This window comes from Cricetulus griseus, chromosome 2 (genome assembly GCF_003668045.3).
Source record: "Cricetulus griseus strain 17A/GY chromosome 2, alternate assembly CriGri-PICRH-1.0, whole genome shotgun sequence".
Taxonomy (NCBI): domain Eukaryota; kingdom Metazoa; phylum Chordata; class Mammalia; order Rodentia; family Cricetidae; genus Cricetulus; species Cricetulus griseus.
Genome location: NC_048595.1, coordinates 132,973,545 through 132,987,933, shown reverse-complemented (window position 1 = coordinate 132,987,933; position 14,389 = coordinate 132,973,545). Strand labels below are relative to the sequence as shown.

At 38.0% G+C, this 14,389-nt stretch overlaps 1 protein-coding gene across 4 annotated transcripts in view; it reads left to right on the top strand.

Moving 5' to 3' along the window:
- Wwp1 (WW domain containing E3 ubiquitin protein ligase 1) overlaps positions 1 to 14,389 on the top strand; it is a 140,544-nt gene that overhangs the window by 9,509 nt on the left and 116,646 nt on the right. For all 4 annotated transcript variants that reach the window (XM_035439975.1, XM_027403574.2, XM_027403571.2 and 1 more), the window contains exon 2: positions 6,773 to 6,868. The gene's annotated coding sequence lies outside the window, so the exon portion shown is untranslated. The remainder of the gene's footprint in view (positions 1 to 6,772; positions 6,869 to 14,389) is intronic.

Genomic DNA, 14,389 nt, shown 5'->3' with positions numbered 1-14,389 from the left:
GGGTGCTATGAACTGAACCTAGGTCCCTTGTAAGAACAGCCAGTGCTCTTGCTGCTAAGCTGTCTATCTTTGTAGCCCCGAGTCATATCTTTTGTTGTAACAGTAGGCCTTTAAACTGGGGTCAGTTCCTGGAAAAATCAAAAGTATAGTTGAAATAAACAGAGGTTACTGCAAGTATATCATGGTAAACAACACACCAAGCTCTTGGTTCCTTGTAAATTGAAATGAGTTAGTTGGCATTTCTGTGGAGAAGCCCATTGTTTTTGTGCTTGTCTTCACCAAGGAAAAGGCAACAATAGACTGTTTCTTTTTGTCCTGTGACTTGTGGAACAAAATGTTAGTATTTAGATGCAAATACCCATAATGCAAGGTATGCATTATATTTGGAAATTTTATTTTTCTAGGTTAATAATTTGGTAATTAGAAATTTTTAAATTTCCTTTGTAATTTAGATTTTTATTTAAAGTGTAATTTAATAAAAACCTAGACCTTATATAAAGGAATACAAACCTAGATTTGAGTTCTGGTACTCATTTTACTCCTGACAATGCTTGTGTAAACCTGACTTAACTTGAGTTTTACTGTGTATCTGTTAGCTATTCATATGTAAAGTGAGAAAAATAGCACCCAATTTATAGATATATATGTTGATTTAAGCCTGACTTCAGCATTGCTCTGGGATGTGTTTGTACTATGTTTTCATTCATTGATTCAGATCTGTTTCAGCATTGAATTTAGTATGATTTAGGAAGGGCTGGTAGACCATTCAGTAGGGGAGAGCCCTTCCTGTGCAAGAGTGAGGACATGTAGAAAGGCCTATCTATGTGCATCTCTAACCCCAGTGTTATGTGTGTGTGGTGGGAGTGGCAGCGGTGGAAAGACGTCTGCAGTTTCCTGTCTGCCAGTCTAGTTGAAAACAACCAAAGGAATGAGGTAGAGGAGCTATAGAGGATAGCATTCAATGTTCTTTGGCAAAGGGTGCTCACTCACTTGTAAATACATGCATATGGCACCCCTCTTCAAGCACCCACCCCCCAAGCATGAAAGCAAGCAAGCTTAATCCACATCCCATATAGTTTATGCAAAACTGCCAGGAAGATCTGAGGCCTTGCTTCAGCAAATGCTGAGGTGTGAATAAGCAACAACTACCCAGGCTAACCTAAGTTCAGACAAGCAAGTAAGAGATGGGAACTTTCAGTCTTAGGCTGAGATAACGAGTAAAAATATAATTTTTACTATATTTAAGCTTGGTAAAGATTACATTATCTAGGAACTGAGTTTGTTACATGATTTTGAAATTTTCTGTGTATTTTGTTTCTGATTTTCTCTAAGAGTGAAGACTATTTAATGAGAATTTATATCTTACTATGTGCTTTAAAATATGTTGCATGTAAAATAATATTGCATATCTGTTATTTGACTAGCTCCGAATTACTTTGAAATTGTTTTGTTTATGCTTTGTTGTTGTTTGTTTTCAACAGGGTTTGCTATGCAGTCTAAGCTGGTCTTGATCTCACTTCTTTTACCTACTAGGTATTGCCTATGTTCTTGACTGACTCTAGAGTTTCTCCACTTTCCTAGGGTTATTGTTAGTACCTAAAAGGTAAAACAGTTTTGTGGTGGTGACTTCATTTTTCAGATAAAAAAGAAACAGGTTAAATACATAGAAGAGCTGAAGTTAGACTTAGGTCTGTCTGACTTGAAAACTGTCTGTCAGACTTGAAAACTGTGTGTGTGTATGTGTTAACTTACTCCAACATGCTCTTCTGAAACAAACAAACAAACAAACAAACAAAAAAGGTCAATTTGAGATTAGGAAATGTTCATGGCTATTAAAATGGTCATAAATTATAATTTGTAATGTCTTTATAATCAAATATATGAGGGGAAATAGCTTTGCTTGTGATAGCTTAGGGTCCAGTGCGGGGTGGAAGAGTAAAACCTTTTTAGCGGGAATGGGTTTGGTGGATATTCAGGGTTTTGTGTTCCTGAGTCTCTTCATCTGCTTTGAGCTCCTCTTCAACTCCAAGTCTTCTCTGCTGCTTCATGTTGCAGCAAATGCATTGACCCTCTGTATCACTAGGTCCTGCACTCACAGATTCAAGCAACCTTGTACTGAAAATATTTGAGAAAAAATGCCTTGTATATGTTGAACATGTTCATGATCCCCCCATCTTTTATTTTCAGAATAATTACAGTGCACTGTATTTTACATGGGATTTACATTGTGTTTTAAAAGTAATCCACGAGTCACTAGAGTATATGGGAGGATGTGTGTGATTTTATACAAATATTGTATCATTCCATTTAGTTGCCATCCCATCTGTGGATATAGGTATTCCCTATGGGTACCCAAGAATAATAGTGTTTAGGCAGAATTTTCTGTGTTAGCTGGGATTCAGTCTCAGGGTTTGAACTAAAGTTTTGATATATTTAGTCTTGAATAGTAGTTTTTAAATTGATATTATGCAGCATTTGAGTAGGAAATCTTTTCTATGGTGTTCAATATGGCAAGAAGAAAAATTACTAAATGCACATGTTTTTGTTTGTTTTAAGCTTAGTATTTTCCCATTCTGAAGATAATATTGCTTATTATAAGATAATGAGAAATAGCACATTAGGAAAAAAGGAAGTACCTAGCTTCTGGTGCTGAATACCATTCAGGTGTAATCCTTTGTTGGTATAACTGAAGCTTAGTGTCATTGTTTTTAAGGCCAAAAGAAATAAAAGAAGGATGGGAGCTGAGCACGCTGGCTCAGTACTCTGGAGACTGAAGTAGGATTGCTGAGTTTTGAAGCCATCCTGAGCTTGAGACCGAGAGAGAGAGAGAGAGAGAGAGAGAGAGAGAGAGAGAGAGAGAGAGAGAGAGAGCGCAAAAGAAAGAAGGAAAAAAATAGGAATCACTTCTTAAATTAAGTATAGGAGAAATTGTTATATAAAACATATTCTGAATTAAAACCTTTAATGTAGAGTTGGTCCGGTAAAAAGGTCAATGTGAGCATGGCCTGCAATCTTGGGTTTTTATTAGTCTAGGGTTTATAACCTCTTTGAGCTAAAGGCTGGAAGGGTTCTTGCTAGGCTTGAGAATGTTTTCCTTTCTGATTAATGTTTCTAGCAAAAAAAAATTAAAAAAAGCATGCACACTTTTTATGTCCTTTCTTAGAAAAGAGTTAAGTTTTGGGGAAATTGATAAAAAATGTAACCGTTTAAAGCATCATTTTAATGGTGCAATATCACCATCTTGTGGTGTTTTAGAATATTGTTTTCAAAGTTTTCCAGACATGAACCAAATTACATATTTGATGTCTTGATGTTAGCCAAGGATTCCGCCAGATGTGTATTTGACAATTTTTGTAAATGGGCTCTAGAGTTAAAAATAAAAAGTGTGATTGAGGAAAATAATAGTATAAAATGAACCTATTATGAATTAGAGTTTATGAGTCATTTACTAATATTTCTTACTTTATGAAATAAGTAGTATTTACAGTGAAATAATTCCAAACTGAAAAACAAAATCCGTGTTCTGTTATTCATTTTTTGTTTAAGAAGAAACTAGGACACAGAGAACTTTTAAGTACTATGTTTAGCTATTTAATGGGGGATTTAAAATTTATTTTATTGTAAAATAATGCTTTCTAGACAGATGACTCTTGGAGGTTTTCTTTTGCATTAATTTGTATATTTCATAAAATATTTTGGTGATAATTTAATTTTTCCCCTTGATGTAGCGTCTCATTTTACCAAGGCTGCATTTGAACTCATTCCTGGGCTCAAGAGACCCTTCTAACTCAATTGGGCAAGTGTGGGAGGGAGATGCAAGGTGATTTTTGATGATGGTTTTGAGGGAAAGAAAAAAAGAGACCAAAAAAGGGGTAAGGGGTAGACAACACTACCATACAAAAACACCTAGAAGACTGCTGGAAATGTAGCCCAGAGGTAGAGAACTTACATGTAAAAGCCCAATGGCACTGCTGCTATTGTCCTTGGTAAAAGAAGACGAAGAGGAGCATGCTCAGAAGAAAAGTGGGCAGAGCGGTAGGGGACAGCTTCTGTGGGGTTGTGTATAGACAAGAGCCCATCAGATCAGGACAAGGGTCATTTGTGCTAATGAAATTGTTGAAGATTGGCACACTGCAAGATAGTGAGGGAGGGACCTGTGTGGATATGAAGGCCTTACATTCATTGTCCAGGGGCCATGCAGTAGGAATGAAGGCCTGGGATGGGAAGAACAGATGGATTGAGTGGTAAGAAGTTTATGCAGGAATCTGAATCTCTGGGAGTCAAAGAAGTGATGATCTGGAGTTTGTTAAAAATGTTTCTGAGAACTAAGAGAGCATTTGGGTGTCCCCCCTGTCCCCCCATCCCCCCCCCAATCTCTCATATGCAGTCCCTGTGGTGTTACCTTGAGCCCTGCTTTGTTCTGCATGTAACTGATCTGGGTTTCTTTCTACAGTTTTAAGAATTAGAAATAAGAAATTGCTTTGTCACAGGATTCTGTTTACTTGAGATCCATAAAAAAAAGCTAATGCAGGTGGAACATTACCTTGGTCACTAAGACTATTGAATGTCCCACTTTCCACAGAATTGAGGAGTTTCCAAGGATGGAAAACTAGAATGTGGATGGTCCTAGTCAAGCAAGGCTACCTTCCTTTCATTGTCATGTATTATGAATTTATTAAATACCAACAATATGTTTTTTATAAATTGTCTTTTTATGTAGAAGTAGCATTCTTTTATTTTAATTCTCACATTCTATAGTTTACATGTTCATAAAATAATTTTTTGTGTGCTTTAGAGTTGCTAAATTGGGTATTAGGTCCATCCTATCATGTTTACATTTGCTGAGTTTTAAATTTTGTGCTGTTGATACAATAACTGCCTCCAGGATTTGTAACTTTTCAGTTCCCTGTCTTTGGGCCAAGCCTCTTTAGCACTTGATACTCTCTGCCCTATCTTGTCATTGGGTTGTTTCCTTTTTTCTAATATTGTCTCCAAAACTAGACTCCCTGTTGTTGAATCTGAACTCTGTCTTCAGTGCCGTTCTTTACAGATTAGACAATCAATGTTTATGTTTGATTGATCGAGGACTAAGGAGCTGTGACAGTATTTCACTGGCTTTCAAAGCCTTAATATTACACTGAGTATATGTGGAATGTACAGACACTTAAGGTCATTCTAAGCAGGGTTTCTTTTGCTAGGGGAGTGTTATTTGTTATTTTATTTTATTTTATTCCTTTGACTTTACAATGGCACCCTGAAGGAAGCAGGCAATTAGATAGAGCTGGCAGTGCATGCTGTAATTCGAGCACTCAGATCTGAGGGCAGTAGTGAAACCTGTTCTCAGAAACAACAAAAAACAACCCCATTCCCATTTTCTTCTCCCACACCCTCCTCCTTTTTGCTGTTGTTTTTGAGACAGGGTCTCACTGTGTAGCTCTGCCCAGTCTGGCCTTGAACTGACAAAGATTCATCTGCCTCCTGAGTTGTGGGATTAAAGGCGTGCACCACACCTAGCTTCCTTCCCCCAGTTTCTAAATGAGGGTTTGATAGGTCTCTAATTTAAGAGTACTAGAAATACAGTGTATTGCCTATAGTTAGGATTCCCTCATGTTCTCTGGGATCTGAAGCACTTCTTGCTTCTGCAAGCATCTGTGTACATGTGGCATACACACATATGTAAAAATATTCGTAAATAATTGTGAGGCTGGCGAGATGGCTCAGCCCACAAGAGTAATGGGTACTCTTCCAGAGGACCCAGGTTTTATTACCAGAATCTATATGGTGGTTCACAGTTTTCTGTAACTCCAATTTCAGGGAATCCTCTTCTAAACTCCATGAGCACCAGGATAGTATATGGTGCACAGACATACATTCAGGCTGCCTTAGTTAGGGTTTCTGTTCCTGTAAAGAGACACCAAGACCATAGTAACTCTTATACAGGACGCATTTAATTGTGGGTGGCTTACAGTTTCAGAGATTTAGTCTATTATCATTGTGGTGGAAAGCATGGCTGCATGCAGGCAGACATGGTGCTGGAGGAGCTGAGAGTTCTACATCTGATCCGAAGGCCTCAGAAGAAGGTTATCACACTAGGCCTAGCTTGAGCATATAAGACTTCCAAGTCTGCCTCCATAGTGATACACTTCCTCCAACAAGGCCACACCTCGTTCTAATGCCACTCCCTGTGGGCTAAGCTTCCAAACCTGAGTCTATGGGCGCCAATCCTAATCAAGCCACTACACAGGCAAAACACTCATACACATAATCCTTTTTTTTTTTTTTTTTTTTTTTTTTTTTTTTTTTTTTTTTTTTAAGACAGGGTAGAATCACAATCATAGAGATCTACTTTCCTCTGCTTCCCGAGTGCTGGGATTAATGGTGTGTGCCACCATTTCTGGCACAAGTCTTCTTTCTTTAAAATAAATAAGCCGGGAGTTGGTGGCACACACCTTTAATCCCAGCACTTGGGAGGCAGAGGCAGGTGGATTTCTGTGAGTTCGAGACCAGCCTGGTCTACAAGAGTTAGTTCCAGGACAGCCTCCAAAGCCACAGAGAAACCCTGGCTTGAAAAACCAAAACCAAAATAAAAATAAAAATAAATAAATACATAAATAAAAATAAAATAAAATAAATGTTACAGTTGAAGTTACATGTGAAGGCTATCTTCTCTGTGATGCCTCTGCTGCTTGACTGAAGGTTATCTGCTTTTGTTATGTGCTCCAGAGGAAGTGCTTGGCATTCTGTGTCACACTGAAAACTGTTGTGTTTGCAGGGTTGTCTCCTCACCAGACTATGAGCTCCTTGACAGAAGAAATCGTGTCTTACTCTTCTTTGTATCCTCAGTGTCTGGCACAATTCCTGATACACAGTAAGTGTTTGGCCCCTTTTGTTTTAAGTGAAAATTGTGTTGCTAGTAGTCAAACTAAGTATATGTTGATAGTTAATATTTATATCTCTATAAATCAATTAATATATTTTTATAAAAAAAATTTGCAGGGTGCATATCTTTAGCTCCAGCACTTGAAAGGTAGAGGCAGGTAGATCTCTCTTTGAGTACAGTCTGGTCTACGTAACAAGTTCTAGGACAGGCAGGACTACATTTGAGGAGCCCTGTCTCAAAAGAAATACAAAAATTTTACAAAGTGAAGCTATGCACTTTAAATACTTTCTGAGGTTCAATTTTTTAATCATTTCATCATGTTTTCCAGTATAAATATATATGTTCTTAAGTCTAAGGATTAGAATGTATCGAGGGTTTATATAAAACAAAGAATAAATAGACAAATTAACCAGTACAGAGAGATTGAACAGTCTTACAAGAGGTTGACAAGTTCCCATCTGTGTAGTGTTTAAACTTAAATTTCTTCTAAGAGAACTAATCTGATGCTTGCTTGTCTTTAGTCTCAGCAAATATCTGTCTAATGGAATAATGGTCTCCTTTGGTTTTTTTTGTTGTTGTTGTTGTTGCTGCTTATTTCTTATGTTCACCTCCAAATAAAAGGTATTTTCTAGCCTATATGTTATTTTTTTCACCTTATTAAATTTTTTTGCATTTATTACGTTATAAAATTAGCACAAAGGTATGGTCGACAGGAAAGCATAAAGATAAAGTAAAAATTAGGCAGGTACACACACATATACTGCCCCCTCCCCGAGAATTCACAATTCCTGGCTTCAATTCTCAGCAACTCCCTCCTCACAAAAATCGTCCATAGCCCATCACTCAACAACAGAAACAAAATGTGTCATTATCTATTTTCTTTTTTAAATATATAATTGTCATATTTTTTGAGAATTTCACGTGTGAGTACTGAATCACCCTTCCTCCAGTTTTTCTCATGTCCCCTCAAACTTATGACTTTTTTGGTTATAATTACTATTATGGCATATATACATATTAAGGCCAGCCAGGGCTATATAAGGAAAATATAGGGCTGATCACTTGGGATTGGATGATCAACCAGTAGGCTTGTCCCTGGAGAATCACCCTCTCTGAGCAACCACTGGCTGCCTTTAGCTCTTCATGTAGGGGTAGGTGGGGCTTTGTGAAATTTCCCCTATCTGAGTTAGCATGATAACTGGGGTCATTATAAAAGTCTTGGTTTTTGCTTTTTGAGCTAGGGTCTTGTAGCCCAGACTGGCCATTGAACCCCAGTAGCTCAAAGAATGACCTTGAACCTCCTGCCTTTACCTCTCAGGTAATGGGATTACAAGTGAGCACCACCACGCCCAACCACCACCTCAATGTGCACACCCACCCAACCATCACCTCAATGTGCACACCACACCCAACCACCACCTCAATGTGCACACCATGCCCAACCATCACCTCAATGTGCACACCACACCCAACCATCACCTCAATGTGCACACACACCCAACCATCACCTCAATGTGCACACCACACCCAACCACCACCTCAATGTGCAATATTTAATTTCTTCTCATATATGGATTGACACAAATATATATTTATATAATTGGGTCCCTATTATACATTAAATGAAAAATATGCTTATATTATTAAATCATATTTTAGAAGTGCTGTAAGTTAGTGTGGTATGGGCAAAGATAATGGATAAAATTATGTCTTTAATTCTTTTCTGCCACTACCTGGTGTGCATGTGTGTGTTTCTGAAGAATTGAACCTAGGGCCTTGTGTATGCTAGGCAAATGCTGTACCATTGAGCCACATCTCCAGCTCTGTCAGAGTTCCTTGCTGGGTTATTTCCTTCCCTGCTATCTTAGGGTTTCTGTTGCTGACACAAAACACCATGACCAAAAATCAAGTTGGAGAGGAAAGGGCTTATTTGGCTTAGACCATCATAGACCATCATTGAAGGGAGTCAGGACAGGATCTCAAACAGGGCAGAAACCTGGAGACAGGAGCTGATGCAGAGGCCATGGAGGGATGCTGCTTACTGACTGGCTCCTCATGACTTGCTCAACCTGCTTTCTTATAAATCCCAGGACTACCAGCTCAGGAACAGCACCACTCACAATGGGTTGGCCCTCCCCCATCAATCACCAATTAAGAAAATGCCCTACAGGTTTGTCTACAGCCTAATTGTGTGGAGGCATTTTCTCAATCGAGGTTCCCTCCTCTCAAATGTCTCTAGCTTGTGTCAAGTTAACACAAATCTAGCCAGCATACCTTCCTCTTCCCTCTGCAAGGTACTAGACACATTTTCCCCCTTCAGACAACCATCTCACATCAGCTTTTGCTCCTTTAGTTCTGTGGTGTCTCTTAAGCTTTATCTGTCTGAACCAGTAGTTTTCAAAATTGAGTAAGTACTTTAGTCTGCTAGAAAGCTTATCAAGAGATTTCTGGGCCTCTTCCTGGTAGGGATGGGTTGGTGAGGCAAGACTCCAAGAAATATCACCTTGTTGGTCCATTTCGGAGAGCCACTGCTACAGAAGAAAGTTTGATTACTCAAAACTGGTTTGATTACCTGAAGACATCTTCCAACACTGCTTTCTTAACAGTTCATTCCCTTGTATTTATCCCGTCTCCAAAATTCTCCATTGAATCACAGCCCTGTATGTTATTTAATGCCCAGAAAAAGAAGTATCTTTATTGGAAGACTAATTGAATGGGAGAAAACTATACCTTTGCCTTTGTTTCCCTCATAGACTAGGAAAGCATACTTGATAGATTAGTGATTTACCCTCTCCTCTGTCTTCTTTATTGACTTCATTGTTTAAATTACTGGGGCTGGGGTAATAACTCAGTAAATAAAGCATTTGCTGTCTAGGCATGAGAACCCCATTGGGTCCCCAGAACTGATGTAAAAGCTGGGCAGACTTGGCAACTACCTATAATGCTAGCATTAGGGAGGTAGAGATGGGATTACCGAAGACAACTGGGTGGTTAGAGTAACAAGAATAGGTGAGCTTGGGTTCCAGTGAGAAACTGCCAGAAAATAAAATGAGCGCAATCAAGGAAGACACTAGAAGTCAACTCCAGGCTGTCATATATATAATACCATCTTCTCAAATATGAACATACACACACATGGTTGTGCATACAATACTCACACATGCAAAAAAAGGAAAAATATACAATTTGAACATGTCAGATTATGTGTCACATATGGAAGCCAGTAGTAAACATAACTATTTGTGAGTCATCCATTTCAAAGTTAAAACGATCACTACTAAGAGGGTTAACTGTGATCAAGTCCTATACTCCACATTCTTTTCTTTTTCCAATTCTGGTGAAGCTATATCATCTTCAATTGGCTTTTGTCACTCCCCACCCTGTCCCAACAAGGTCTGGCTTTGTGGTTCTGGCTGGCCTTGGATTTGAACTCAGGCTCTTACTGCTTCCTCCTCTCCTGTGCTGAGATTAGAGGTATGTGCCACTGTGCCTCACTTTGTCTCTTGTTCAATACAAAAAGAAAATGCTTTTTATCTGTCTTGTTCATTTTTCTATTGCTCATATTCTGACCCACAAGCGGGAGACAGAGAATGCAATGGAATGGTGTGCATCTTTTGAAACCTCAAAGCCTGTCTGCAGTGGCACCCTGCTCCAACAAGGCCTCTAATCCTTCCTAAACAGTTCCACCAACTGGAGACCAAGTGTTCAAACACCTGAGCCTATGGGGGTCATTCTCATTCAAACCACCCCAGTATCCATTCATTGTGTTTTTTAAAGCTTGCACAAAGAGGGTTATATTTTGGAGGAACATCATATTTACAAATATTTATATATTTCAATCAAATATTGGAAGATAAAAGACCACATAGAAACATTACATTATATAAATGCTGTAAATTCAGACTTATAACCAAAACATAATTGCAAAGAGTCAAGTGTCAGCTTGCCATGTGATGGCTTCTTTGGACGTCAGTAGCTTTCAAATGTGCTTCATTTCCTTTTGTGATTTTGAAGTTCATCATCCACAATTACTTACATTTTTGGTTTTCTTTTCCAGCCATGGAATCATGGCATTTTCAAACAAAATTAGGAGCAAAATATGAGGCCATATTAGCCACCAAACAAAATAAAAACCCATTTTCTTTCTTTGGGAGAATTTCTTGTGACAGAATGCTAAGTGCTGGTGTAGGGATGAGTGAGAGGAAGATGTTCCCACTTAGAAGTCTTGTCTTTCCCCAGCTCATTGTTTTTAAGATTCACTTGTGTCATTGCCTACAGCTATAGTTCATTCACTTTCACTACTATATAGTGCTCTATTATGTGAATTTTAGCCCAATTTATGTAACTTTTTTGCCAATGGATCTTTGAATAGATTCAGTTTTGTTGTTTTTATTATGTAGGATGGTTCTACTTAAAATACAAGCATAAAAGTATTTTTATTAAAAAATTGAGAATTGCCCATAGAAGAGCATATGAATGCTCAATTTCATATGGTAGTATCAAATTATTTTTCAGCAGGGTATTACCAGTTTTATACCTCTGTGACATCTATTAGATAGTCCCTATTCTGTGTTTCTTGCCAATATTTCATGCCAACTCTTCTAATTCTATTCCAAAAACTTTAAATGGCATTGTGTGGTCTGAAGTTGTATTTTTTTAATAGACAATGAAACCCTAATTTTTTTTTTATGGTTTGGTTTTTTGTTTTGGTTTGGTTTTTGGTTTTTCGAGACAGGGTTTTTCTGTGTCACTTTGGAGCCTATCCTGGCACTTGCTCTGTAGACCAGGCTGGCTTGGAACTCAGAGATGCACCTTGTCTGTGAAATTCCAGTCAAGAGTTTGCCAGTTTGCTTGCTGTATTATCTTTTTCTTATTACTTGTAGACAGTGTTTGTGTCTTATTTGTACATGCATATATGTATTAGCATACATATACATGCTATGTGTGCATGATTGGAAACCAGAGGACAACTTAAGCTGTTGTCCTTAGGTACTGCCTTCTTATCCAACCCCTACCCACCATTTGTGGGTCTTGTTCTGTTTTGAGATAGGCCTCTCACTTGCCTGGAGCTCACCATGTAGTTAGACTAGGCTGCATCACCATTGTTTTAGGACTGGGGTTCAGATCCTTGTTGTTGCAAAGCGTAGTTTACTGACTGACCTATCTTCCCAGAACTTGTAAGAATTCTTACATAAGTTGAGATACTAATCTTTAGATTTTTGTTTTACAGCATTTCCCAGCTCATAGCTCATCTTTTGTCTTTCATTTTACTCTTAGTGAAGATTTTTATTACATTTTTCATGTGTGTGCTTGTATGTGTGTATATACACACTAGGATATGTGTTCAGGCCTGTGTGTAGGTCAGAGGACAACTTGCAGGAATTGATCTTTTCTTTCCATCAGAGATTAAACTCAAGTCATCAGGCTTGAGGAGAAAATCCTCTATCTGCTGAACCATCTCCCCAGTCCTGAAAAATTAGTTACTGTAGTTTTGTCTTTGTGTTTTGTGATAAATAGAATTCTCAGCTTTCATATAATCAAAATTCCGTTTTCTCTTTTGGTTAGTAAGACTTGTCTGTCTTGTTTAAGAAGCCCTTCTGTTTTAGAAGAAATGTAAAGCAGCAGCAATGTGTGTCATGTTTACATTGCCAAGTTGCATTTCTTATTTTCATTGTTAGTACATCCTGAATTGAATGCTTTTTTATATATGAAGTGATATGAGGTAGAGATCTAGTTTCATATTTTTCCATATTGATACTTCGGGACCATTTAATTTTCTTCTGTTGTGATTTCTACCTGCAGTTGTCCAGCTGCTGTCATGGAGAGCTCCATAGATAGTCATTGACAGTTTAATCATCTTCAACATTTTGGGCTGCAGCTAGTTCTCTGTTCTTGTTATACTCAGGGCTTTTCAAACCATTTTCAGCCTGGGTTTTATTCTTTGTTGACAACTGGGGCTATCCAGTCAGTCATGACTACCCAGAACCTGGATCCTTACACTTAGCATTTAAGCTCTTGACTTTCATAGAGCTCCAGATCTGGAGTCCTTCAAACGCCTTTCAGCTGTATATAACTACATCTGTCACATGGGTATGCTGTAACATGCATTGTTCTTTTTTAGGTAGGGCTCTCTGCTTCTTCATCAATCTTGCTAGCCATTTAATTTACTAGTGTTCTGTTAGTTTTCCTGGGATTGATTCTTTCCAGGTAGAGCACTGACAATAGACCAAAGAAACAATTGCATCCAAGTTTAACTTGGTGAGCCAGTGAGTTTAATGAGGTTATTGTCAAGAACATGGTTGAAGAACATTGTATCACCCTAGCGTGGGTGACAACTCACAAAAATTGCATTCCTAAAGCTAAGCTCCCTGACCGATTTTCAGGCAGTTCTCCTCAGTGATTGCTTACTGATTGTGTAATCTTGGGAAGGGATCTTGTGAATCTTAAAAATGTCTGAAGTTTTGAGTCTTATTTTCTAAGCCTACCTTTTCTTGGCTTGTGGAGTCTTATGAACCTCCCTCCCTCTTCCCTCCAATAGGGAATAGTTCAATTCAGAGGAAATAGCTAAGCAGCAGGTTTTTTTTTTTTCTCCTAAGAATTAGGTTTTAGAGCTGGGCGTGATGGCACATGCTTTTAATCCCATCACTTGGGAGGCAGAGGCAGGTAAATCTCTATGAATTTGAGGTTGGTCTGTTCTACAAATTGAGTTCCAGGACAGCCAGGGCTGTTAACACTGTCTTGAACCCTCCCCCCCAAAAAGGGGGGGGCTTTGTTTTTATTTAAAGATCGTTTTGATCACTATTTTTTCTAATTCATTATCATCTCCTTACTGTTTTCTTCAGGTTTATTATGCCTAATTGACTCATGACTTCTGTTTTCCTAGGATACTTGCTTGTAAGCATAACTATTTGGTATTCCACAAACTTTTATATGTAATTTTGTGGCATTTAGTTCCTTTTCATTTGAAAATTACCCCAGTGGTTTATTAAATGAATAATTCTAAAAAAAAAATTTAGAAGTAGCTTTTAATTCTGTTTGCATTAGAAAGTACCTTTTGATAATGAATTTTAGTTGAATTTATTATGGCCAGAGAACAGGAAACTACATTATTTGAAATTCAATGAGATTTTCATTATTGCATTGTCATTTTGCACTTCCTTTGTGTCCTTTAGAAGAATGTTTATTTACTAAGAATTAGAACAGATATACATTTCTGGTTTTGTTCATTAACTCCTCCCCATTTTTGCCCATTTCACCTGTGATTAAATGTGAGAAATTTGATCTCTAGCAGTAGTCAGTCAGTTTTCTTCTTATAGTTTTAATAATCTTTGAAGGTTCTTCACACTACTAATACATGATGAGTTTTGACTTATGATTAGAGATTTGAGGCAGAGAGAGAGAGAGAGAGAGAGAGAGAGAGAGAGAGAGAGAGAGAGAGAGAGAGAGAGCGAGCACAGGTTTTGGCTTCTATTTAGCAGGGTTTTCTTTCTCTTCACCGTCAGCTTAGAG